The sequence below is a fragment of the Vespula vulgaris genome, chromosome 4, assembly GCF_905475345.1.
Source record: "Vespula vulgaris chromosome 4, iyVesVulg1.1, whole genome shotgun sequence".
NCBI classification, from domain to species: domain Eukaryota; kingdom Metazoa; phylum Arthropoda; class Insecta; order Hymenoptera; family Vespidae; genus Vespula; species Vespula vulgaris.
Genome location: NC_066589.1, coordinates 5,195,613 through 5,219,918, shown reverse-complemented (window position 1 = coordinate 5,219,918; position 24,306 = coordinate 5,195,613). Strand labels below are relative to the sequence as shown.

Below are 24,306 nucleotides of genomic sequence, written 5' to 3'. Positions count from 1 at the left end.
TATTTCATTGTATTTCCAATTTATTAAATTAACATTTATCTAAAAAACTTCAGGTCGTTTAGAATAGACTGATAATCGAAAACGTTCTTAATTATGTAAGATCAAAGTTTCTTCCTCATTTCCTCTCTCTCTCTCTCTATTTCTTTTTCTCTCTGCTTGAATCTCTGTTTCTTTCTCAGTGGAAATTCAACGAATTTGATCGTCAGCAACGATCGACCAAAGAACGCAAATCGAACGTCCCTCGACTCTCTTCGTGAGATCCGGCTGAACGTGAAATTTTTATCGTAACACGAGGGAACTGTTCCAATTTCTCTCTTTCCCTCCCCTCCCCCCTCTCTCTCTGGTCGATCGTTTTACCGTGAATCGATTTCTACGTTTCTTGCCCATTTAAGGTGTAGAATATCGAAGTCCGAAAAATAAGAAAGGTAGAATCGAGAAGAGCAGAGCCAGAGATACTTACTCGTTCGATCGCTCGTCCCAGTAATTCGAGTTCGTTCGGTGTTTGTTCCGAGAAGATTCTTCGGCAACGAGGATGAGATTATCTTAGAGTGCGACGTATTGTTGTTGTTGTTGTTGTTGTTGTTGTTGTTGTTGTTGTTGATAACTCGATATCATCGGAGGTTCGATCAATTTATCCAGCAGCTATATTATACCAAGGATAACAGAAAAAAAAAGATCGATCGTGTTAACAATCCACCAATGAAAGATTCAATCCAATTAACAATTTTCTATATTTCGTAAATCTTGAAGCAGAAGTTGCCAAAAGTATTAAACGTATCTGTTTCCCTCTCTGCGTATATGTATGTATTATATGTGAGTGTGTCCGTAGATAATAATCACACGATTATTAAATCTAAATCATTCGATGATAAAATTGATAGCTAATTAAAACGTCCGAGTGGTCAATCCAATTTATTGTTTAAATAATCCCACGAGAGTGTTATCCGTTCTCTTATTACGTACGTACGTAAAATGTTTCAAATAAAAGCCTTTGAAAAATCCAATCGATCGTTCGATCCTTCGAACGTTCGACGGATCGAAACAACTCGTCCCTCTCTTCTCCTCGGAGAAACCGAGAAATATTGGCCGGTAATGAGGATGGATATCTCTTCTCTTGGTGACGAGAGAAGGGAGGGATGAGAAAGGGATGCCTGCTGTTTCTCGTTGGAACGAGAAATCGTCGAGGACGAGACGGTTTACGGATTTCAAAGTCTTTTGCCGAAACGTGATCGCTGCATTTTTTATCGAGGCACCCATACCAGTGGAAAGAGAGATGGAAAGAGGAGTAGAAGAGAGAGAGAGAGAGAGATAGGGGGAGTGGGGAGAGGTGGATGAGAAAGGAAGGTTTTCTCGGTTCCAGCTCGCACCGAAAAGCCGCGTACATTTTATCGACCGCTCAGTGCGGTCGTTACACCTGCGGTCTTCGAGTTCTCTCTCCCTCCCTCCCTCCCACCCTCCTTCCGTCTCACCATCTCTTGCCACTACACACCTCCTTCTTCCCTTTCTTCTCCCTTCTTCGAACAGTAGGACAGTATCTCGTCTTCTTAAACGTATTTCGCATTTCGTCTGATTCTCTCCTACCCGTTTGTCCAACCGACAAAGAATTTTCACGAAATTTGTATATATCGCAAACGTTAATCGTATCGAATTTTATTCGCTAAGGTATATCGATTAGTTAGGATTAGATACGGAAAGGATCGGATAAACATTAGGAATGTATCTATTTTGATATGTATCTTCCAAGTATGTGTTTATCGTTTATAATAATTCTTTTTTGCTTGTGGAATTCGATGGAGGGAAAATAAAGAAATAAAAAAAGAAGTATAAAAAGTCGCAAGAGAGAGAAAGAGTGTGTGTGTGTTTATCGTTTATGATAATTTTTTTGTTTATGGAATTCGATGGAGTAAAAATATAAAAAAAATAAGAAAAAGGTGTAAAAAGTTGGAAGAGAAAGAGAAAGAGAGAGAAAAAGAGAGAGAGGTCGTCCATCAAATGCACTTAAAGAATTTTCAATATGTGGTAACGCGTCTAAGAGGCATCCAGCGAATTCGCTTTTGCGATATCGCATGTCGAACTATTCGCGTGGGGTAGGTACGTTCCGCAATCGAGGAGAACTGTCGATAGTTGAAAGTAGGGAAGCCTCAAAGTTTGAGATAACGGGATGGCTCGCGAAGTATACTCTACTCGCGAACGATATCGCAGTGTTTCTCAATGTGAAGATGTATATCCTAGTATCAAAAGTAAACGTGAGAGAGGTGAAAGTTGAACGATGGGATGAGAGGGAAAAGGTATCGGGAGAGAGGAGAGAGAGAGAGAGAGAGAGAGAGAGAGAAAGAGAGAGCAATACCAAAGAACTAGTATAAATATTTCATAAGATAAACTTTTTCTCTTTTATCTCTGAAGAATATATCCGACGAAAATATATAGGACGTACGAATCGGGCGATCGAATTATCAATATTATAACTTTTTTAACCATTTGGAAAAGTCGTAAAAAGTTGAGAAACACTGCGATATCGCAAAGTGCCGATTCGAATGACCGTCGATCGTAAAGGTACGAAAGGTAAAGAGTAAGAAGAAGGAAAGGATAAAGGAGGAGGACGTGCGTGCCTCCCAGATGGCGTCTTCGGTTAAACGAGAAGAGGGTAAAAGGGTGGATTCGAGAGGAGTTGGAGGGAAAGAGAGGGAGATAGGTAGGTAAGAAGGTAAGGAGGTAAGAGGAGGGAGGACGAACGTCGCGAGAAGATAAATCGTCGGTGGTACACTCGGTGGCCAATAAATCGTGCGGCACGGCCCTGAGGTTACGAAGATTGCTACGTGTCACATTCTTGTGGAAAATTGGAGCGGAGAAGTAGCTTTAAAGAGCAGGCAAATTCGCGTCGCCGAGTGGACGCTTCTTCTAAATGCGGTCGACCACCCACCGATCGAGCTGTAATCGAGGTTCGTATAAATGTATCAAAACGATTTAACCGTGTTATTTATCGTTAGGTATACATAGTCGATCGATCGATCGATCGATCGATTTATATCTAAGATTTCATTCTTCTTACTTTCTTGCGAACGACCTCCTTCGACTTTGACATCAGATTTATAAAGAGATTTAAATCCTTTCTTCCGGTTCCAATTTGTTTAGTTTATATCGCGTTGATCGTGCTTGCATCAAATACAAAGTTGAGAACCATCGGACGAATCGGAATGGATCTTGGTATCTGTTAAGACAATGACGCTAACGACGAGGATGATATCGATAAAGTTAATGCGTAGGGAGCAGGTGAGTATGAGGGTGGGTGGGTGGTTGGGGGCGGAGGCAATTGGATAGTAGAATGAAACACCGAAGTCCAAGTTTGTTGCTAGAAACTGTAAGGATCAACCACAAGATCAAACTTTGAAACGGGGTATGTATATGATATCTCCTGTCAAAACTCACTTCTGCCGATTGGGACATCGTAATCACTTTGTTCAATCTCTATTGAACATCGAACGAAATATCAAATACATGGAATGAATTCTTTCTTCTTTTCGTAATTGGCATTTTATATGGAAATTTGTAAAATATATTCGAACGAAAATACTCTCATAAATCTAGGATGATAGATATATGTACACACAGACACACACGAACGCGGATTATGGGTAGGAGATAATATATAGGATCGAGGAAAATCATCGATGGAATTATTGGTTAACACATAGGTGAAATTTTCTCTATCGGTCTTAGAGAACCTAGGGAATGTTCCAAACCATTTCGCATTTAAATGACGTGACTCGATACTAGAGCGTCGACTGGAAAATCGCCTAGTATAGGGGCCGTTTACGAGTAGTACTAAACCGCCTCTAATAGGTACGTCCAAGCAAGCAGTCGACGTCACACCTCCATCCCTTGGTACTACTACGAAGTTTGTTAGCACGATTCTAAAGGAAGAACGTGGACGAAGTTGGAAATGCAAATATCGGCTACTTTCCTATGGCGATAATGGTCGTTTCCAGTCTAGATGAGCCCATTCCCAGTGAGTCTCTCGTGCCTACCAATATGAAAGAGATTGGATACAGTAACAACGACGTGAACGACTATTAGTAGTCTAAGTAAAAGGTAAAACACGGAGAGAGAGAGAGAGAGAGAGAGAGAGAGAGAGAGAGAGAATTGTAGCCCTTTCGAAAAGTTCCGTTCGCGTGCAATGAAAATCCAAAGGCGGGAGAGAGAATGTAAAACCATGAGTCGTTATTACACGTTGCTAAAACACAGCCTCTAGTTTTCTTGGGGTATATCCTAAAAACAGTTTTCTGGTCCTATACCATCACATCGAGCTCGGAATTTTGATGAACGAATTTTGCATACTACACAGTAGGGTACGTCGTCACTCTTGCACGGAAATTTCGTTTGTATATGTATATGTATATGTATATATATGTATATATACAATATATAAATAGATAGAAACACATACGATATATAACATGAATTAATTTCAACTATCGATCGATAAAAGAGTCATCGTCAAAACCGAGAGTCCACTTTGGAGAAATTCAATCCATTAGATGAATTCGCTTCGATTGCTCTCGATCGACTATCTAGCGCAATCTCTGTTTGCTCGGCTCTTTGTTAAAATCCCTTCTATCTGTCACGAGCAAACTTTGTTTTCCATTGTTTCCAAAGTTGCTCTGTGATGACGACATTAATAAAGATACCTAATGATAATTATTTCCTTTGTCATACAGTAATCACTTCGGTTTCGATTTCAAATTATCGACGACGTCAAATAGTTAATAACGTTGTGGTGTTCGTTGAAATGTTAATAATAAATCGATATTGATTAATTACAATGAAATATCGATAGTAACGTATGCCGCAGATAGTTAACCACCGAATGATCAAGTTAAATCGCACACTGAGACAATTATTATACACCCCATTAAGAGTAAATAACTGGTATTGTATCACCTCAGCGTGACTACCGCGTCGTTCTATACATTAATCGGGTTGGACAAATAAGATCGACCGATAGATAACTACGTCTCGTTAAAAAAAAAAAAAAATCAATCAACAATGATTTGAAAAAAATTACCTGTGTCAACCAATAAAACAATCGCGATATGTGTGATCTCTTTTTTCCAAAGAAAAGGAAAAAACTTATATTTTCTTATTCAGAAACGTTCCTTACATCTTAGTTTACAGTAAAAAAAAAAAAAAAAAAAAAAGGAAAAAAAAAGAAAAAAGAGAAAGAGAAAAGAAAAAAAAGAGAAAACAGAAAAGTTACTTTCCGCAAATGTTGGTCCGTTTTAAAAAGTTCTTTGACAATGAGAGAAACAGAGAGAGAAGATGTAGAAGGAAGAAGAAAGTAAAGAATAAGGGAAAGATAGAAAGAGAAAGAGGCGTTAGAAGTACTCGAGAAGTTTACGAGGAGGTCGGCACATGAACGCGTCAAGGTAGAGCCCCAGGCATTCTGGTGGTTATCGTAGCAGACATGGTCTTCTTTGTATAGGTGTATATAGATGTATACGTGTGTATGCGCGCGCGCTCACGCACCTTCCGTTCGTAAGTACGTAACTGCATCGAAGCTGAACCGAGTCGTGGACGATGCCTGTCTACTACCTACCATACCATGCTGTGCTCTGAATATCGGGTATTAAAGGTGACTATAACGCTCTTTGGATCTCGATTATCAAGCCTCTTCCTCTCTTCCATCTCCGACGATAAGATGAATGGCTCTAGTACGAGCTCGGAGTCGATTCGCCTTTATTGCCAGTTCGGCTACGTGGAACGATTATTATCACTGTGTATGTGTGTGAATCTCTTTGTACGTACGTACGTCGTGTGTGTTGTGTCGGCATATGTTAGAGAGGAGCACGTACATATGTGAATTTTGGGATTTCTATATGTGTGTATAATTAATTCTTTTTGTATTTCAATTGAGAATAGGCAATTATTTTTTTATGTGTGATTACGATTGGATTTTGCTTAACTGTTGAAGTTAATTTTCAGGAAAAGAAGAAAGAAAAGAAAGTGCGGAAAAGGGAAAAAAATTAACTTTCCAGAGATGACAATGATTTGACACGTCATTTTCTCTGAGTAAGGTCATTAAATAATATTTTTATGTCGTCGTAGTAAAAACCTAGCTGCGGCATAACTTTTACTGCCTGGTTGATCGAGTAGAACATCCAGCGACGGGTTGGAGCATTCTTGTCAAGGACGTGAAGCTAGCCTGGTCGTTCTTTCTTCATGATAGTTAATCTCTCTCTCTCTCTCTCTTTCTCTCTCTTTCTCTCTTTCTTTCTCTTTCTCTTTTAGCCAGACGACAACAACGACGATGGCAAGAGGATATTAATCAAGCGAGGGCAAGTTCGATTTTTTACCGATCAGCCAGAAGAGGATCGAGACTCGAATGAAAGCCAAGGTGAAAATGAACGTGTCGATTTTCGATGCCGTCACGTGATTTATTGAACCTCGATACAGGAACTCATCGAGAAAAAGAGAAAGAAAGAGAAAGAAAAAGAGAGAAAGAGAGTAGAGCTTGACTCCTCTTCGACTCACTGAAAAGTTAACAAACTCGTCTTTGCAAACTTGAATATACGTTCGCACAAATATATCCCGTTATGTATTGACGTTTTATGGAAAGCAATTAAAATAAACATGCCCGATGAGAAGGTATCTCGACAAATGATGCATAACCATTCGTACGAGTTTTCAATGCAATTCTTTTTTCTCCTTACCAATTAACAAGCTTTGTATGACCAGGCGCCAACAAGTACGTCTAATGTAAGAGAGGAATTCTTATTGGAATCTCTTTATCCATATGTCTGATGTCATACATACTGCCGTTCTTACAGCTGTTGCTATTATTGCTTTATCAGTGGTACTCATGCTAATCTTGCGTAATTCTTTTTTAACTCAATCCAATCAACGTATTTGACGATGTTAATATTTTTTGAAAAAAAAAAGAAAGAAAAAAAGAAATAGGAAAGGAACAAAAAAAGAAAGCAAAAGTAAGGAGCGTCAACGTGTCAATTTAAAAAATATTTTGTGAATGTACAAACGAATTTAATAGGAATGAAATGTATCTTTTCGGTTAGAACGACAGATATACCGGTTAGGTTATATATTTAACCTTCTAACAACATGAGAGAAGGGTACCAACTGTGCAATACGAGTAACGCGTTAATCCCAGGACATCGTACGTTTATCACAGTTTGTCCAAGTACTGGCTCCTGTTGTGGCTTTTGAAACGTACGACTCCACTTAGGATAGATATCTACCACGGAGAATCTCAGGGTTACTTCCTGTTTCTTTGAATTAGACGAGTCACTGGTAACACGCACGAGACCACTAACTTACGTCTAGCAAATTACATCAACGACCATCCAGCTTAGGGAAGTGTAGGTATAGTTCTCGTCGAAGAGATGTTGGAAGGAGGTGAGAGAAATGAAGAGGAAGTGGGTAGCAAGGAGTGGAAAGGGATAAGTTCATTCGAGGTCTAACATTCGATCTTACGTTTAGAAAAAAACAAATTAATGATACAATTCGATACTGAATAATAATATTATAATTCAATATTAATTCATTAATTTCATAATAACATCGAAAAGCTATTGACGATCAAACTGATGATGAATTCAATTTCTCTTGTTCTTGGTTCTTTTTTTTCAATTTTTTTCTTTTTCTCTTATAAAGAATAATATTATTCGATTATATCATTCTTTTTTGGCAAAGCAAAGTTCTATTTCACGTGAGAGAGAGAGAGAGAGAGAGAGAGAGAGAAGGTCACATTTGTTGCGTGACAAAAAGACGAATTGAGAATCGCGAATGCGGTACGACAAGCAGTTTCACGCACGGCCATAAAACTTGTCGGCGCCTGGTCGAGCACGGTGGCAAACGCCTTTAAAACGAGGTAGAGAGGCCGGCACGACACAGGTTGCTGATACCCTCTCGTTGAATCCTCTTTCCCAACTCCTTTCACTGAGGTAGCCATTCTACGGAGAGAGAGAGAGAGAAATAAAGAGAGGTGGAGAGAGAGAGAGAAAGAGAAAGAGAGAGAGAGAGAGAGAGAGAGGGAAAGAGAGAGAAAGGAAGAGGGAGAAGGAGAAAGAGCTTCTGCGTGCTTCGTTTCACGGTTTCCGCCGGATGCGGAATCGTCGTTCGCCAAGTGTGACGGCTGTCGTCTTGTCAGGCAATAACCTGCTTGGTGACCGAGTCGACTAAAGCTGCTGGAACGTCTTCCACATTTAACAATGGAATCTACGTGAACACGTCATACCCCTACCTCACCTCACCCCATCCCCTACTCTACCTTCTACTCCCACTTAGAAATACTCCTGTTGGTTTCAAGCACGTCGTAAGGTTTACTACCGACAATTTGTATCTTATTTCGTACGACGTATACCATGCAAATGGCTTCTCTTGTTATTAACAGGTAAACATGTCGTTCATTATTTTGCAAATATTTCAAGAGAAATATTTTACCCTGGTAGAAAGGGCAAATATATGTGAAATTCGTTTGAAAATTCATGTTAGATATATTTTGCTATTTATTGTATAAATAATTGCAGGACCTTTCGATATTTATACGAACGAAGAATATCAGCGATTTTTCCTTTTTGTTTATAATATTCAGTATAGCATTCTGCTCGGTCTATAAGTAATGGCGATATTGTTAATTGAAAAATACTAACGTTTATTTAGATAAAAATTAAAAAAAAAAGAAAAAAGAAAAAATGCATCAAATTTATTTCTAATCGATAAACATTCCTCATTCTTTCATCGTGATTATAAATTATTAATAGAAATATAGAAGATATTAAAGAAATGTTAGACAATGATCTATCTATCTATCGATTGGACGATAAAGGATTAAAGAATTTATATTGTATTCGATGTGGTAGCTATAGAAAAGTGATCGAGGATGTAATCAGCTAATCAACCTGTTGAGAGCACAAGTGAATCGTACGCGTGTGGCGAATTGAAAATGTCGATTTCCGTGAATCGAATCGAAAGTCAGTGACACGTTTCACGAAGCTTTCGACTTTTTAACGACTCGGATCATCTCGCAAAACGAGCACGCAACGCGTCTCTCTCGCTTCGATTTCGGCCTCGGTTACGATTCAATTTCGATTTTGAACGAATTCTATCCACCCCTTTACTTTCCCCTATCTCTCTCTCTCTCTCTCTCTCCCCTCTCTTTTCATCTTTCCATTTCGTTCGCCGTTGAAAATAAATTTCTAAGCCGGCGGGATTTAACTTCGACTCGCCGTATTCCCCCCCCCTGTTCTCATTTTCAATTTTATTTCCAATTTCAATCGGGACCTGGTACCAATGCGATTTGATTTCTCTTCATCAAAAATAATTCGCGCAACGACGGATTAAATCGAACTGTCCGATATCGATATAATACTACACGTTGAACGAGACGAATGCAATATTTGTAGTCGATCGATTCGATATATAGTCGTTTCGAGAGAAAAAGAAAAACGAAAACAAAGAGGGAGAGACGAAAAAAATAAAAACCAAAGAAAAAAAAAAGAAAAAAAGAAAGAAAAGTGCGTTTCATTCGAAATATTTTCAATCGGATAATTCTGCCGATTAAATCGATTAGCCTCACCCGATGCATTAATATGATTAGCGATCCATTAGAGATCAAAGTCCTTTACCAATAGTTCGAATTACTTTGAAGAAGATTGAAAAAGAAGTCTGATTGAAAGTTCACGCTTCTTGAATCTGAAATTCGTTAAAGACGCGAACGGATAAGCCTTATTTTTTTCTCCCCCTCTTCCATTCCCTCATTTTCTTTTTTCCTTTATAAAAGGTTAGGGTGCTCCAATTCAAACAGGATCTTCAATGGATTTCGTATCTGTGAGAGGTGGTATCTGTTGATCCAGTTAAAGAGGATTAAGCCTAGCTATCTGCTCGGACGATTGTTTACGAATCGGATTCCACGAATCTCCATTGTCCAGAGGCACGAAGCGGCATGCCTTGGCTGTGATCCAAGTAACCGTTTGGGTCCTTTTGGATTTCCCCGTTTATTGTTTTAACCAAATTAATGGGATAGCTTCGTGATAAGCGATTCAACGGGAGAGCTTATAATTAGAAGGAAATTATTGAAAATCTATGATATTTTGTCCATGATAATTTAAAACTGACGATAAGTATAAAAGAATGGTATCGAGTCAAAACTTAAAAATCTTGATCGAACAAACAAACAAGAAAAAACAAGGAATCAAACGAATAAGAAAAAACGCACGAAACATGATAAATGAGCGTGGTATTATACTACATGGCAAGCTTGAAAGAGAGGTGAATGAACTGTAAAGTATCTTTCTTCGGATACGTTACGAAGAAAGATTCCGAAGAGATTACAAAAATTCCTGAGGGCTTTGGCGGTTCGAAAGGTATCGAGGGATAGGTCGAAAAGTTGTGGAAGGGATGGTGTTCCACGTGTGCCCACGAGCCAACAAGCTAGCTCTCACATATGGTGGAACTTGCTGGTGAATAGGTATATGTTGGTGTTCCGTGACCGTGTCGACCTCAGGCCGGGTGCCTCGTAATCGCTAATCGAAGTGGTTTATCTTAGGGTCTGCGAAGGGAAGAGAAAGAAGTAGGCGGAGATAAAGCGAATTCGACTTAGGGTAGAACGCTTCAGGATCATCGGCCGTCTTGTATTTAAGCTTCTCGAATCTCTTTCTTGTAAATCTTATGGATCCCTTCGAATATTTTTTTTTTTACTTTTCGCTGTTTTTTTTTTTATCTTTTCTTCTCAAATTTATTTATCTTCCTTATCTTTACTTTTCTCTCTCTCTCTTTCTCTCTCTCACGTTTGATGAAAATTTTTCTAAAAGATTAACAGTCGTCCTTTTCTTGGATCCTTCCCTTTTTACGAGATCTTTTCACGAAGTCCCATTATTTTACACTGTTATTTTTTCTTGCTTTTATTAGACGACTGTAACACGACTACCTCTTTATGTTCTGCGAGAAAGAAAGAATATTACATTGTGCTGCGTCAGTGTAATGTCTTCGTTGCATAATGAGGCAATAAAAAAAAAAAAAGAAAAAAAGAAATGAAAAGAAAAAGAATAAAAATATATATGTATATGTATATGTATATAAGAAAGAGTCAAATAATGAGATGAAGATGGATCTCGTAACGATAGTTAGATTTACTGTATCACGTACGTATTAAAAAGATAAAGTAACTGTGATCGATAGTTTGAACGAAATACGCACACGTTAATTAAACGAAAGACGTCTCCGTTCGAATAAATAAAAATATTCATTTTCTCTATCACGTTAACAGTCTAACAAAATACGGTAGTTAGTTTAGCAGTTAACAAGTCCATTATTATTAACCATACCCATAATGTCTCTACCGCCTGGACTTACCGATAACAGGATTATAAGTAATAATCGTGGTGACCGTAGCCAAAGTGCTAGCACTCTCGTAATCGTAATTCATTGAGTTGCAATAGGGAGTCGTACGATTTGTCAAATGTTTTTGATCGATGATCCAGTTTCTCTGGTTAGCTCTACTAAGCACAAGTTTACGACTCTAATAAATTCTACGAGTAGTCGATAGATAGAAAGGGAGGTGAGTTTCTCTCTTGATAAAAAAAAAAAGGAAAAGAAAAAAAGAAAAACGGAAAACAAGAATCGAAAGACCGGTCTCGTGCCAATGTAGTTGTTTTAAATAAACATTTGAAATTAATAACTTTTAACGAGGAAAGGATCTTCTATCTTAAGGTTACGTAACGCATTCTCGATGAAAGGAAAAGAGAGAGAGAGGGAGAGAGAGAGAGAGAGAGAGAGAGAGAGAGAGAGAGAGAGAGAGAGAGAGACGAAGTTAGTCATTTAGATGGATCCCTGATGCTAATTGGCGAATGCTAATTGCTTGGAGAAACCGGTCCGGGTCCCTCGACTACCGTTTGGAGATTAATTTCGCATCGGTGAAAACGAAGTTTGACCGTTCGTAATGAGACAGGAGAATTTTGGTCAAGGTCAACCTTCGGATAAACCTGATTTTTCCCTTTGACATTGTTTTTGATAGTTTCTGTGATCAAATAGGACAAGTAAGAAAAAAACTAAAAATTTTTTGATTACGATAACTATCAGATCGATTACGCTCTATATCGACTTGTGAGATATATTTCGAAAATATGATAAATAAGAAAAATTCCAAATTCTATGTTAGGTTAAACGTTAGAGAAATAGTTTCATCATTTTTCCCTGAGGAAATATCTCAACGTACTTCATCGACCGTTCGATAAACGTCTTCTCGAAAAATAAGATAAACGATAAGGATCAAGTTATTTGCTAGTCGTTCAAGCCCAAGAAGGGTGTAAAAGGGATCAAATTCAAACGGACAGGCTGCTTATGCTTGGGAAGTTTACCCTCCAGCTGGACACTAACGTGAGAGCAGCTACGCCAAGGGACGTATGTCCACCGTACAAACGCGTCACCGTGAAACATTTATTAGCGAATGCCTGGTAAAGCGGTTTGCCAGTACGCTTGGCATTCCGCTGCACCACGAAGAACTTGATTAATGGTACCGTTTTGTCAGCGCATTTATAATGAACGTTTCAAGCGTTCACAACGAAGAAAGAAAGAGAGAGAAAGAGAGAGAGAGAGAGAGGGAGAGAGGAAGGGACATCCCTTCGTACGAAGTACGGAAAGAACTTCTGTTAAGAACTTTTTCTACCAGTGGTGCCAATAGAAAAAGCACCTTTTCGAGTTTTCTCAAACTCGTTCGAGGAATTCACGTAGTTGTAATAAAAAGAAGAAGGAACAAAGAGAAAAAGAAAAGAAGGAAAGAACAAGAAAAAAGAAAGAAAGAAAGAAAGAAAGAAATATAGGCAAAGGTCCCCACAAGTTTTCTTCTCTTTAATTTTGAAAATTTACCGAAAAAGAAAAGAGGGACGAAATGAAGGGAAAAAGAAAAAGAAAAGAATACAACGATAACAATAAAACAAATAATAATAGAGAGAATAGACGACGAAGGGCCAGAAATGCTCTTTTGTAATTCCAATTCTTGCTTCGATATTTAAAGCAGAATTCTCTGTTGAACGTTGGTAAGATAGGAGCCAGGAGGTTTCTACGAAATTATTATGAGGCATCGATCATCGAAATTTGACACTTATATGCACGGAAATCTTGGGAACACGCGGCCACGGCTAACACCAAGCGGAATGATCGATTGCTCTTTGCCGTGACTGATCCATCCAGACTACTGTGTAACGTTTGGTAAAGCATCGTGTTCGTCTCGAAGCCCACAAACCTCTTCCTCTTTACCGATGGTAGTTCCTTCTTCTTCCCTCTCACATCCCTCACCTACCAACCAACCTACCTACCTACCTACCTACCTATCTACCTACCCAAAAGGAGATCTCGCTGAACCGGTCAATATCGATTTGAGAATATAATAGCTTTGCAAAAGGGTCTTCGACCATTTCTCTGATACTAATTACTCTAATTGTTCTCTACGGATTCTCCGCCATTCTCGTTAGCTAACGACGTTCTTTTATTCCTTACGATCGCCACCATGTATGCCTAATCTTTTATCGTTAATTATCATTTATGAATGACTCTTGAAAGAAAGAAAGAAAATTAAAAAAAATTCAGAGAGTGGGAGAAAGAGAAAGAGAGAAGTACGTGTCTCTTTATTTTACCCACCCACCTACCTACCTACCTACTACCTACCTACTACCTACCTACCTACCTATCTAGCGAAAAATTTAGCAAAAACAGACGTTCGCTTAGAACTGTTGAAAACTACTCGTGGCTGTTCGTGAAACGAACCAAAGAAACGATTTATCCTCCTGTCGGTATACCTACAATTTTCAACGTAACTCTATATCCTTGAAAAAGATGGAGGATTTGAAGAAAGCAGAGAGTATTTTTCAGAAACACCAAATGCCCTGGCACGTTCTACCGTTTGAAAAAAAAGAAAAAAGAAAAAAGAAAAGAAAAAAAAATACGAGGAACATATCGAAAATATCTCATCGATATAATTTTTGGTGTCTTCTTGGAGTTAAGTTTTGACGGATGGAGATGAAATTCTCTGATTTTCAAATGCAAGCATCGTTATTGCAGTGCTTAATATTGACCACTTTCGAAAGACAATTACATCGCGGGCTTTATCGACGTTCATCGATACGTCAACCCTTATCGATCAACTGTAATCATCGACTGTCAGTTTCTACCTAGCAAGGTATTGTCAGGTTAATGGATATGAATTTCAGCCTCTAGCTTTCACAGATATCGAGTATTTTCATTAAGGATGATATATTTATTTATTACTTTTTTCTATTATATATATTTTATATTATAAATATAAATATTATATATTTATTTATAAATAAATAAATATATATATACATACCGCATCAGACAAATCAGAAAAAAGAAAGAAAGAATATATGGTTATCGATAAAAAGAAATCGAAAATAGAATCATCGAAAAGACGTTGGTAACCTGATCAGTTTCAAGCATACGTACAAAGATAGGAAGAAACCTTCAAAAAGAAATAAAAGATTTCTAACAAATGGAGAGACACGATCGATGACCTGATCTCGAAACAGCCCAACTGATCTTGTTGAGCCTCACCCAACGTGTGTGTCGTCGACCCACAACGTAAGCGGATTGTCTTTGTTCCCTCGAGGGAACTTGCTGAAATGCGAAAAGCCGAAGACCCGAGAGCAACTTCTAACCGAAGTTTCTTCATCCGAGGACACTAGAGAACCTTTCGTGAACGAGTCCGCACGTCGTGATCGTTAACCGCACAACGACCGAGCCGCTTCGTTTTTCTCTTACAATCAGAAAAATGTTTCTCTCCTTTCTCTTTCTCTCTCTTTCTCTCTCGTTAAAAGTAAACCACTTAATGCAATATCTTCCCGTTTTCTCCAAGAGAAACCTCATCATCGATTTGTAACTTTTAGAGCTTCTCTATACGTTCCAAATGTTCATTTGATCTGTTTAGCTAACTTTTTAAGAATCGATCTATTTTGATACCACGTTTAAATGACTCTTCGAAAGAAAAGTAGCTTTTCTAAGTCTAACTAGATCAATACTAACTAGATCTCTCAAACCTCCTTTTAAATTAAACGAATTATACCGGGATGAAAAGCTAAAGAAAAAACAAATCCCTTACTCCGTACTTTAGAAAATGATCTGCAAGTAGGTCGATTAATTTAAAGCGGGATTCATGATGCATAAGTCTCTAAGATAACAAACAAAACAACAAATTTCAAAGACACATCGTTCCTGGTACGAGGCAAGCTCGTATCACTTCATTTCTACTCCAATTAAATGGTAGTCCAATTATTTTATTTTGCCAGCTCTTAACGATTACCTATCTACTACCACCGAGTAGGAAGTAGACGGGTAGGAATTTAACATTTTCTCCAAAAAAAAAAGAAAAAAAAAATTCAATGCATTCATTCGTAACCATCGTTTACCATTTGTTGCATCTAACTATAGGGAGTGCCAGAGGAAACGAAGCGTTCCCAATCGTAGATACGTATTCGGTTCATAGAAAAGCGAATATCCGGTACGAAGTAGTAGTATTTATTGGGAATTTCGTAAGGGTTAAAACACGAATGTGTGTATTTGCTCGCATTACCAACACTGTGTCTACTATCCTATCGTTCTTCTGCCCTCGTTTTCGTGGCCCTACCGTAACGACTCTTTTCCTGTGGTACTACTCCCATTCCCACCCCCACCTCTCACCCTCCCCACCTTACTCCCTCTCCTTCTCCCCCTTCCCTCTTTCTCTCTACACGACCAGCTTCGTCACGGATATTTCCATTTGCCTTTTACCTCGAGGCAAACAAAACGGAATTCTCGTAGCTGTTCAAACGAGATCTCCAATACCCCGTGGAAATTGGGTAGACATTGGAAATGAATCGAAAGAGCAAATAACGCGAATAACTGAGGATGGGATGATTCAAAAAAGAGAGAGAGAGAGAGAGAGAGAAAGAGAAACCGTCTTCGATGTTGGCAAATTCTGTAGAGTCTGAGGATGAAGAGGAAGTGGTTAGAGGAGGACTCGAGTGTGTGTATTTGAACGCGTACTTGCAAATGCAATTTGACTGGATCCTACGGGCTAGTACGGAGATGATGGTTAATGTTTACGTCTATTGACCCGAGTCGATCTATAAAACAGCGTAAAGAAAAAGGATAGACCGGTTGGTTCATCGCGATGATCATTCATTTCTTTCTTTCTTCTTTTTCTTTTTTTTTTTGCAAATAAGGCCGATTAAAAAGAGAGTACCAAGTTTCTCGAGTACCCAATGTCGATGGATATCAAATGAGTCCACTCATGTACTTCAAATGAATCGTGTCCTCTTTTAATCTAGATTACTACTAATACAACGAACATGACCGACGAGGATGGACTCTACTTGTTCTGTTGCCATTATTAATGTTCTGTTCACGTAAATCATTAACTCCAAGGACGTAACAATCGCCGTAATTATTAGGAAGATAAGAAATTCACTTCCGCGGTGAAAAATCCTTGATATTTTATATATATATATATATATATATATATATATATATATATATATTGATTTTCATTCGGATATCCGTAGATCGGGTAATAAAAGCAAAAAAAGGATAGGAAAAAAATGGGGAAATTCATACGATCATGGCCCAATAGAGATTAAAAAAAAAATGAAAAAAGAAGAAACAAAAAACGATGAACATAACACTCTAGATCTAGATATCGTCGACAGGTGAAATTAATGACGAAGCTCCCAACGGACCAACCGCATAATGCTCTCGCTTAAGTAACGCCAGGTGCGAGCTTCGCCACACGTCCGAGTTAGGAAACTCTAACGGCAGGCGTCGCCACCGTCGCCACTGTTCGTTCCCTTCGTTCGCTCGTTCACTCGCTCAGCAATTACACGTTAATGCCTTAACTTAACGTATTAATTATTTACACGCGAGGACGTGCTCTCGACGTAGTCTAACTCGTGTTCTCTCTATCTATCTCGCTTTCTCTCTCTCACTCTCTCTCTCTCTCTCTCTCTCTTTCTTTCCCTTTCCTCCTTCGGCTAACTTCATTGACAATATTCGCCATTTTGTAATATCTTCGACATTATCGAATGAGATGTTCTAATTTGTTTCAAATATAATTCTTTTTTTACCACGTTCTCGTTGTTTATTAAAACTGAACACACTAATGAGACCTTGTCTCATAATCAGTAATTCCTCTTTAGCATTAAAATACTTACTTCAATCATAACGCTGGTTTATTCAACGGGATTTATTATTACTGGATTCTGTATCATATACGATAAATAGATTTTTTCTTTCTCTTCTTTTTTCTTGTTTTTCTTTTTTAAATCCGACTACGTTACCTTTTAAAAGCGTTTAAACGACTTATGTATATATATATATATATATATATATATATATATATATATATACATACACATATATCTAACAACGTTAACGGTTAACGATGCTATAACGAGACTCTGTGCAATTACAAATCTGCGTTGCTCGTTACATAGAGATAATTTATTTGCTGTCCGTTACATTGTCGAACAAAGGAATGCTCTGTTTTATCTTTCGTTGTTACTTCTGCGATATGTAACATTCTATAAATTAAAATGTCTACTTTTATTGATGCAAATTATATATTTACATACTTTCTATTTGTTTCTTTTCTTTTCCTTGTATATATGCAATTGATCGTTGTTACAGAAATTTAACAAAAAAAGAACACACAAAAGAAATAAAAACACTGTTGAACGTATTGACAAATTGCATGCATCGTTATAAATTTAATTCAATTTTATTCGTTTATTCGAAACTTCTCCGTTTTGTAAGTTGTTCCCGACAACGTTATTTGAGAACGTCAAATGCGAATGGAATGAGAATGTTCGTTCGCGAATTTGTAATCGAGTTTAAATGGTTGGAACTTATCGCATTAATTATTAACTTAGGTAAGAGAGGAGAAGCTTCTAAGTGTCCGTCGTTTTCACATCTTTTTCTAACATCCTACAAATTCCAAATATATAATACAACTTGTATTCAAAATTCGCTTCTATACGAATTAATCCACTTCAATCTCATATTTTCTTTCTATAAAAGAAATATAATATTATAAAAATATCTCTCTCACCCTCTATCCATCCCCTATCCATTCTCTATCCACCCCCAATCCGAAGATAATTAATTTTTCATTTCTTTATATTATGTATATCAATAATATCGAATGATTTCATTAATCGCGAAAATGATTTATATCTTTATACACGTCGAAGTTTACATTTTGGATCAATCACAAAATAGTTTCTTATCTACGTGTTACGTTAATGTAATTTTTGTTTTTTTTTCTTTTTTTTTTGTAATGTAAAATGAAGATAGAGTAACGACGCCTGCACACGCAGAAAAATTAATGAATCCGGCCCGGCGTCCGTTAAGCGTTTCAAAAAGGAAGTGGAAGATGGTAAAAGGAACTCGAGCGACTCTCGACGATTCTACTAATTAATTTTCCAATCCGACGTAAATAATGGCACGACGTTCTACAAGAGGGTTGGTAACGTTTCATTAAAATTAAGCGACGCTGAGCCTGCTCTCAACTCTATATTCTCTCTCTCTGTCTCTTCCTCTTTTTTTCTTTTTTTTATTTGTTAACATTATATATATGTGTGTGTGTATATACATATAATGATAGAAATATTTAAGTGTTAAAAATGGCGTTAATAAATTTTGTGATACTTCCTGATATTATAAAGAGGATTAAGTCGAACGTTTAAAAATAGTTTTTGAAAAATTTTAGCCAACGTTGAAATAAAATTTAATTTTTTTTCCCTCTCTTTTCGTTCTGTTTGTTTTTTCTTTCTTCCTTACCCACGACCAACACAAAAATATTCATATCTCTGGCATTCTATTAATTTATCATTTACTGAAACGCGAATTGGTCACATTGGATATTTAAGTGAAAAGTAAATATGCGTGAAAATATAGAAATAATGTTAATGTCAGTGGAAAACCAGAAGGAGAAAGTTTATAAATCCGAACTAACGTGATCGTTCAATGTCGCTGAAGAATATTGAATTAAGCTGAATTAGAAACTTCCAGTGAGATTTATAAACCCAAATGTTAGTTTTTACCTTTTACGAATTATTTGTCTAAAATTTTTTAAAACTATTATTTTGATATATTTTATAATTAAGAAGAAACAGAGAAAAACAGAAAGAGAGAAGATATATCGATAACGTCTAAGAATTTTTGTATATTTTCTATATTTTTAACGCAGTTTACATAAGTTAACCCTAGTCTAAGATAATAGAAAATTATCTTATTGGGTGAGTTGAAAAAAAAAATAATTTGCAATTCTTACACGTCCACGTATTATATACTTTGAACATTTTAACGATCCCCCTGAACTTAGGAAAGGACGAGCGAATCGAGAGATAGAGTTCGCTATTTTGTAAGATTCGAAAGATCATAAATGTTCAGTCAGTCGTTATTACGCGTCGCGACCAACGTAAATTTTCATTCTCCCGAACGACGATAAAGTTTCGTTGGTTGCACACGTACAAAGAGAGAGAGAGATAGATAGATAGAGAGAGAGAAAGAGAAAGAGGGAGGAAAGGATAGGCGAGGAGACAAGAGGAAAGGAGAAAAGAGGAAAGGAGAAAAGGACGATAAGATATTCGAAGAGGTCGTGCATAAAATCGAGAAGGACATGCGTAGTATTCTCCTGAGCCGTTCGCTTTTCGTCGATGGCTCAGGTGGCGAAAAATTCTACGCCATCGTGAAAACCACAAGATCGCGAGAAGCCATGGTGGTGTACGAAATCGATAAACCGGTTTCAACGTTGCCCAAGACCGTTGCCCGAACCACCGAAAGTGGAAGAAATGCTGGAAGAAGAAACTACCAAATCGAATTCGCCCCTCGCCATTTTCCAAAACTTCCTTGTTGACAAAATTCGCGTCTGCTTTTGGATGCAACTACAAACTATATATATATGTATATATTATATATATATTTTTGAAACATTTGTTTTTTCTTTTTTTTTCCGATCGAATAAAAATAAAACTGTTATTAAAAATTATCATTGATTAAAACAATCGTGAACATTTTGTATAGATAATATCGTCGTTAATATAATCGTCGATTATCAAATATATCAGGATGTTCGAACAATCAAATCGAATTTCAAATAAGGTTAAACAAATCGATTTAAAGTGAAATCATGTTGAAAGAATCACGATCTTACAGCATATCTGAATTCAAACCTGATCAATCTTAAAACTCAATCTGTATACATCATACAATTACCCAACAAAAAAGTATGAACTCGGATATAAATCCAATCGGATTTAAATTCAAACATACTATATAATACTATAAAATTTATATGCTAATCATATAACATAAAAACGATGTATAATTATATTTAAAATGCAAATATTTGCAGCACGATTTTAGTTTTAAAACGAAATATGTTTTTTTTTTTCTTCAAATTTTACTTACGAAGTTTGCTTAAGAAGAAATAATAAAAAAAAAAAAAAAAAAGAAAGAGAGAAAAAGAAAAGGAAACACGAAAAAAAGGATAGAAGAGAGAAGATAAACGAGAAAGAAAAAAATAAAACAAAACAAAACAAAAAAAAAAGATTTGAACTGGACGATAAACTCGTACTTTTTTTTGACGCGTGAGATTAATGAATCGTCTGTTAGCCCGGGCATTGTATTTACCATATTCAATGAACGCGATGTAGAACATTTTTGTTTTGTTTTTTTTTCTTTATCCGTCGATGGGAATTAATCTCTCGCTAGCGAACACAACACGTGCATACATCTATGAAACAACGTTGGCCAACCGATTGTGCTCCGCTTTGTCTTTAGGTAGAGAATAACCGTATTAGCCGACGAGAGAATGACGTATTAATTAATGAAGAAGCATGAGACGAGATGGTATGCCGAGACTGGCTCGTTCTTGCGTGATAATTAATCGCATCGCCGGCGTCCTCCGCATTACGCAATGATATCCTGACCGTGTCTCTCATGCTTCTAACTCGATACACATTCAACGCCATAACGATCCACTGTAATTAGCTGTGAGTAGAGATCTATCGGCGATCTCTATGCTATCTATCCTATATCTACATATGCATATAACGATCGATGAAAGCTATTGTGTTGTTCTATAAGTTTAATGAACGTTTGAAATGTTCTTATTATATAATAGATCTCTCTCTCTCTCTCTCTCTCTCTCTCTCTCTCTTTATATATATATATATATATATATATATATATATATATGTGTGTGTGTACTAAAGTATATATAAATTATAAAAGTTTCTTCAAAAAGTACGTAAGTTTTTTACTATATATGAACGAACGTACATATATATTAATATTATTGTTAATATTATTAGATATACGTGCAAGAACGTTGGTGGTATTAATCTCGTGCAATTATCGAAACGATACTTATCTTTACAAATTTTTATAAATGCTCTTATATTTTTCCTTTTCCTTGTTTCTTTTTTTTTTCTTTATTTATTTTTTTTTTAACTCAGTGATTCATTGCGATTCAGAATGGAAGGATAATTAGTTTCAACAATCCAATACTATTATGTATTATTATAAAAATTGATTGTGTAATTGGTAGCAGGAAAAGTGAAATTTTAAGAAAAGAAGTATAAAGTTTTTCTTTCGATAGAAATGATCGCGAGAAACTAATTGGAATACTTGATAAAATTGAAAGATTCCCACTCTCTCTCTCTCTCTCTCTCTCTCTCTCTCTCTCTCTCTTATTTTCGAAGCTAATATATAAACCAAGAACGATCGATCGGATAATAACGAGCGGTTAACCACTGAAGCGGAACAAAGTGAGAACGTAGAATCGCGTCGTGTGGAAATCCTATTCTCTGTGTGGAAGTTTGAGAAAATGGTCTATCGTGGAAGGACGACGATGCGAACCACGACGACTACGACTACGACGACTACAACGACGACGAGTTTGCTGCACCGGAAATACCAAGGATTCTCCGTTCCCCTTCGTCTCCGTGAAGCTTCTGAAGTTGAGAGAGGCTAGACGAGATCGTTTCTACGAAACGTTCCTTCCAAGCGAGAACATTATTGAATCGCCAGAAAAGAATCTTAAATCGAACGATCTTGATAAATTTCACGCGAGATTTAAAACCAATGAAAGAATCAGAAAGAATGAGAAAGAGATAAGGAAAAATGATATTCGTAAGATTTATAAATCTCGACTGTGAAATCTATCAAGATGATTCGATTAAAGATTTTTTTTTCTGTTTGTTTTTTTTTTTTCGAATAATTTTTGTTTCATGATTTCTTTTTCTTCTCTCTTAACTTACAAATGCAAAGTTATGTCTTCGAAATGATTTGTCAGCGAAATTATTTTTTAATACTTCTTTTTTGTCGTTCGTCCACACGAACTTTATTTTTCTTTTCTTTCATCATCCCATCCCACAATCGAGAACGTTATTGAATGATTTTTTTTTTCTTGAATTTTTAAAAGATTTTATCTTCGATACGTTACCAAAATTATTTTTTAATTTTATTCGCGTAAACGAATTCCTTCTTTTTTTTTATTTATTATTTGCAAATCTTTCGGAAATGTTGTCTTTAATTCCTGGCTAAAATAATTCAGTAACTTTTTTCGCGTTCATCGTTTTCGACGATACTACGTTTTTATTTTCTTCCCCTCTTTTTTTTATCTTCCTTTTTATTGTTGTTATTTTTTTCTTTCTTTCTTTCTTTCTTTCTTTCTTTCTTCCTTTTTATTATCCCTCGTAAAACGACGGATTTTATCATAGCCCGTCGTTGAAATTCGTACAGCTCGAACGAGAATTTATAACGCGAAATTCTCGAGAGACAACGCGTTTCCTGGCACATTGAAATTATTTCACTCGCCGCGTACAGGATATTATTATACGTACCGTAGAAAAACGCAAATCCGCGAGCGACGATTAGCATTTTACAGGGTGATTATAACGCCTCGGAAATGCTCTTGTGAAAAAAAAGACAGAACAAAAAAAAGACAGACAGACAGACAGACAGAGAAAGAGAAAAAGAGAAAGAGAGAGAGAGAGAGAGAGAGAGAGACAGGGAGAATACGAAGCTCTCTCGTAGAATTACTTTTAATCGAATCGTCGATCGCGTTGTTCCCCGCTCAGCTTGAAATTGAACGCAACTAATCCGTAAGCTGAAACATTAATTAACGAATTAATAACCGACGGGGGAATCGTGATCAAAATACAACAAAAGAAAAATAAAAACAAAAAAAAAGAGAAAAAAATAAATAGAAAAAGAAAGACAAAAAACAAGAAAAGAAAAAGAACACAATTGTTTTAATTTCACTGGACGTCGCCCTATAATTCCTCTCCTTTAAATAACAAATAAATAACAAAATTTATAAATAAAAAAATAATAGATAAAATTTATTTCTACCGCGTTTTTCTTTTCCTCGTATCGATTTAAATTCTTTCAAAACGACTCTGGTCTCTAGTTTAATACGTTTTTCAGACATAATACTAATCTCATCTGGTCTGTAATCGACAAATATAAATTGATCCGACATTGAATTTGAGTCGGTAAAGTTTAGGAACGTGAAGATTCTTAACGTATCCCACGTAAGCACGTACCGCAAACATTTTCCCTTTAGCTTTAACGAGATTTACGTTCCTGAAAATTCGTGTATACACGAGGTTGAAGTTGCAAATTCCATGCGAGTGGACGAAGAGACTGAGAGGACCCTGACTCTCTCTCTCTCTCTCTCTCTCTCTCTCTGTCTCTGTCTTTCTCCCTCTCTCTTTCTCTCTTTCTCTCATTCTTCCTTCGCTTCCTTCTTTCCACCTTGAATAAACTGGCTGGACTCTTCCGAGCGTGGAAACGAGTAGGTAGGATGAAGTTCGCGTTGGGGAAACGCCAAGCTTCGTCTCTCTTTCGTTAAAGACTCCCACGAGAAGTTCAGAAAGATAGAAAAGAAAGATGAAACCGAGAAAAAAGTCTATCCTTTGTGGTTAACCTAAGAGCATTCTGTAGTAACATACATACAGGTTTATTTATATAAAAAAAAAGAAGAAAAAAAAAATAGGAGAAAAAAAGAACTCTTTGAGAAACTTCATAAATTATTTCATATTTCGTTTTTCTTTTTTCTGTTTTTTTTTTGTTTCTCCTTCTTTTTTTTTATGTAGCTATTTATAAAAAAAAAGCTGCTCGAAAAATTTCCAAAATCGACATTATGGGCTCGTCTTTTTTTTCTTTTTTCTTTTTTTTTTTCTATATGCAGCTACTTCTGAAAAATTGTTTGAAAGACTACTTCACGTCTCCTTTTCA

General features: G+C 36.7%; 1 protein-coding gene across 5 annotated transcripts in view; it reads right to left on the bottom strand.

Moving 5' to 3' along the window:
• Nucleotides 1–24,306, bottom strand: part of LOC127063243 (mannosyl-oligosaccharide 1,2-alpha-mannosidase IA-like) — an 84,517-nt gene that overhangs the window by 47,303 nt on the left and 12,908 nt on the right. For all 5 annotated transcript variants that reach the window (XM_050992718.1, XM_050992722.1, XM_050992721.1 and 2 more), the window contains one exon: nucleotides 461–642. The gene's annotated coding sequence lies outside the window, so the exon portion shown is untranslated. The remainder of the gene's footprint in view (nucleotides 1–460; nucleotides 643–24,306) is intronic.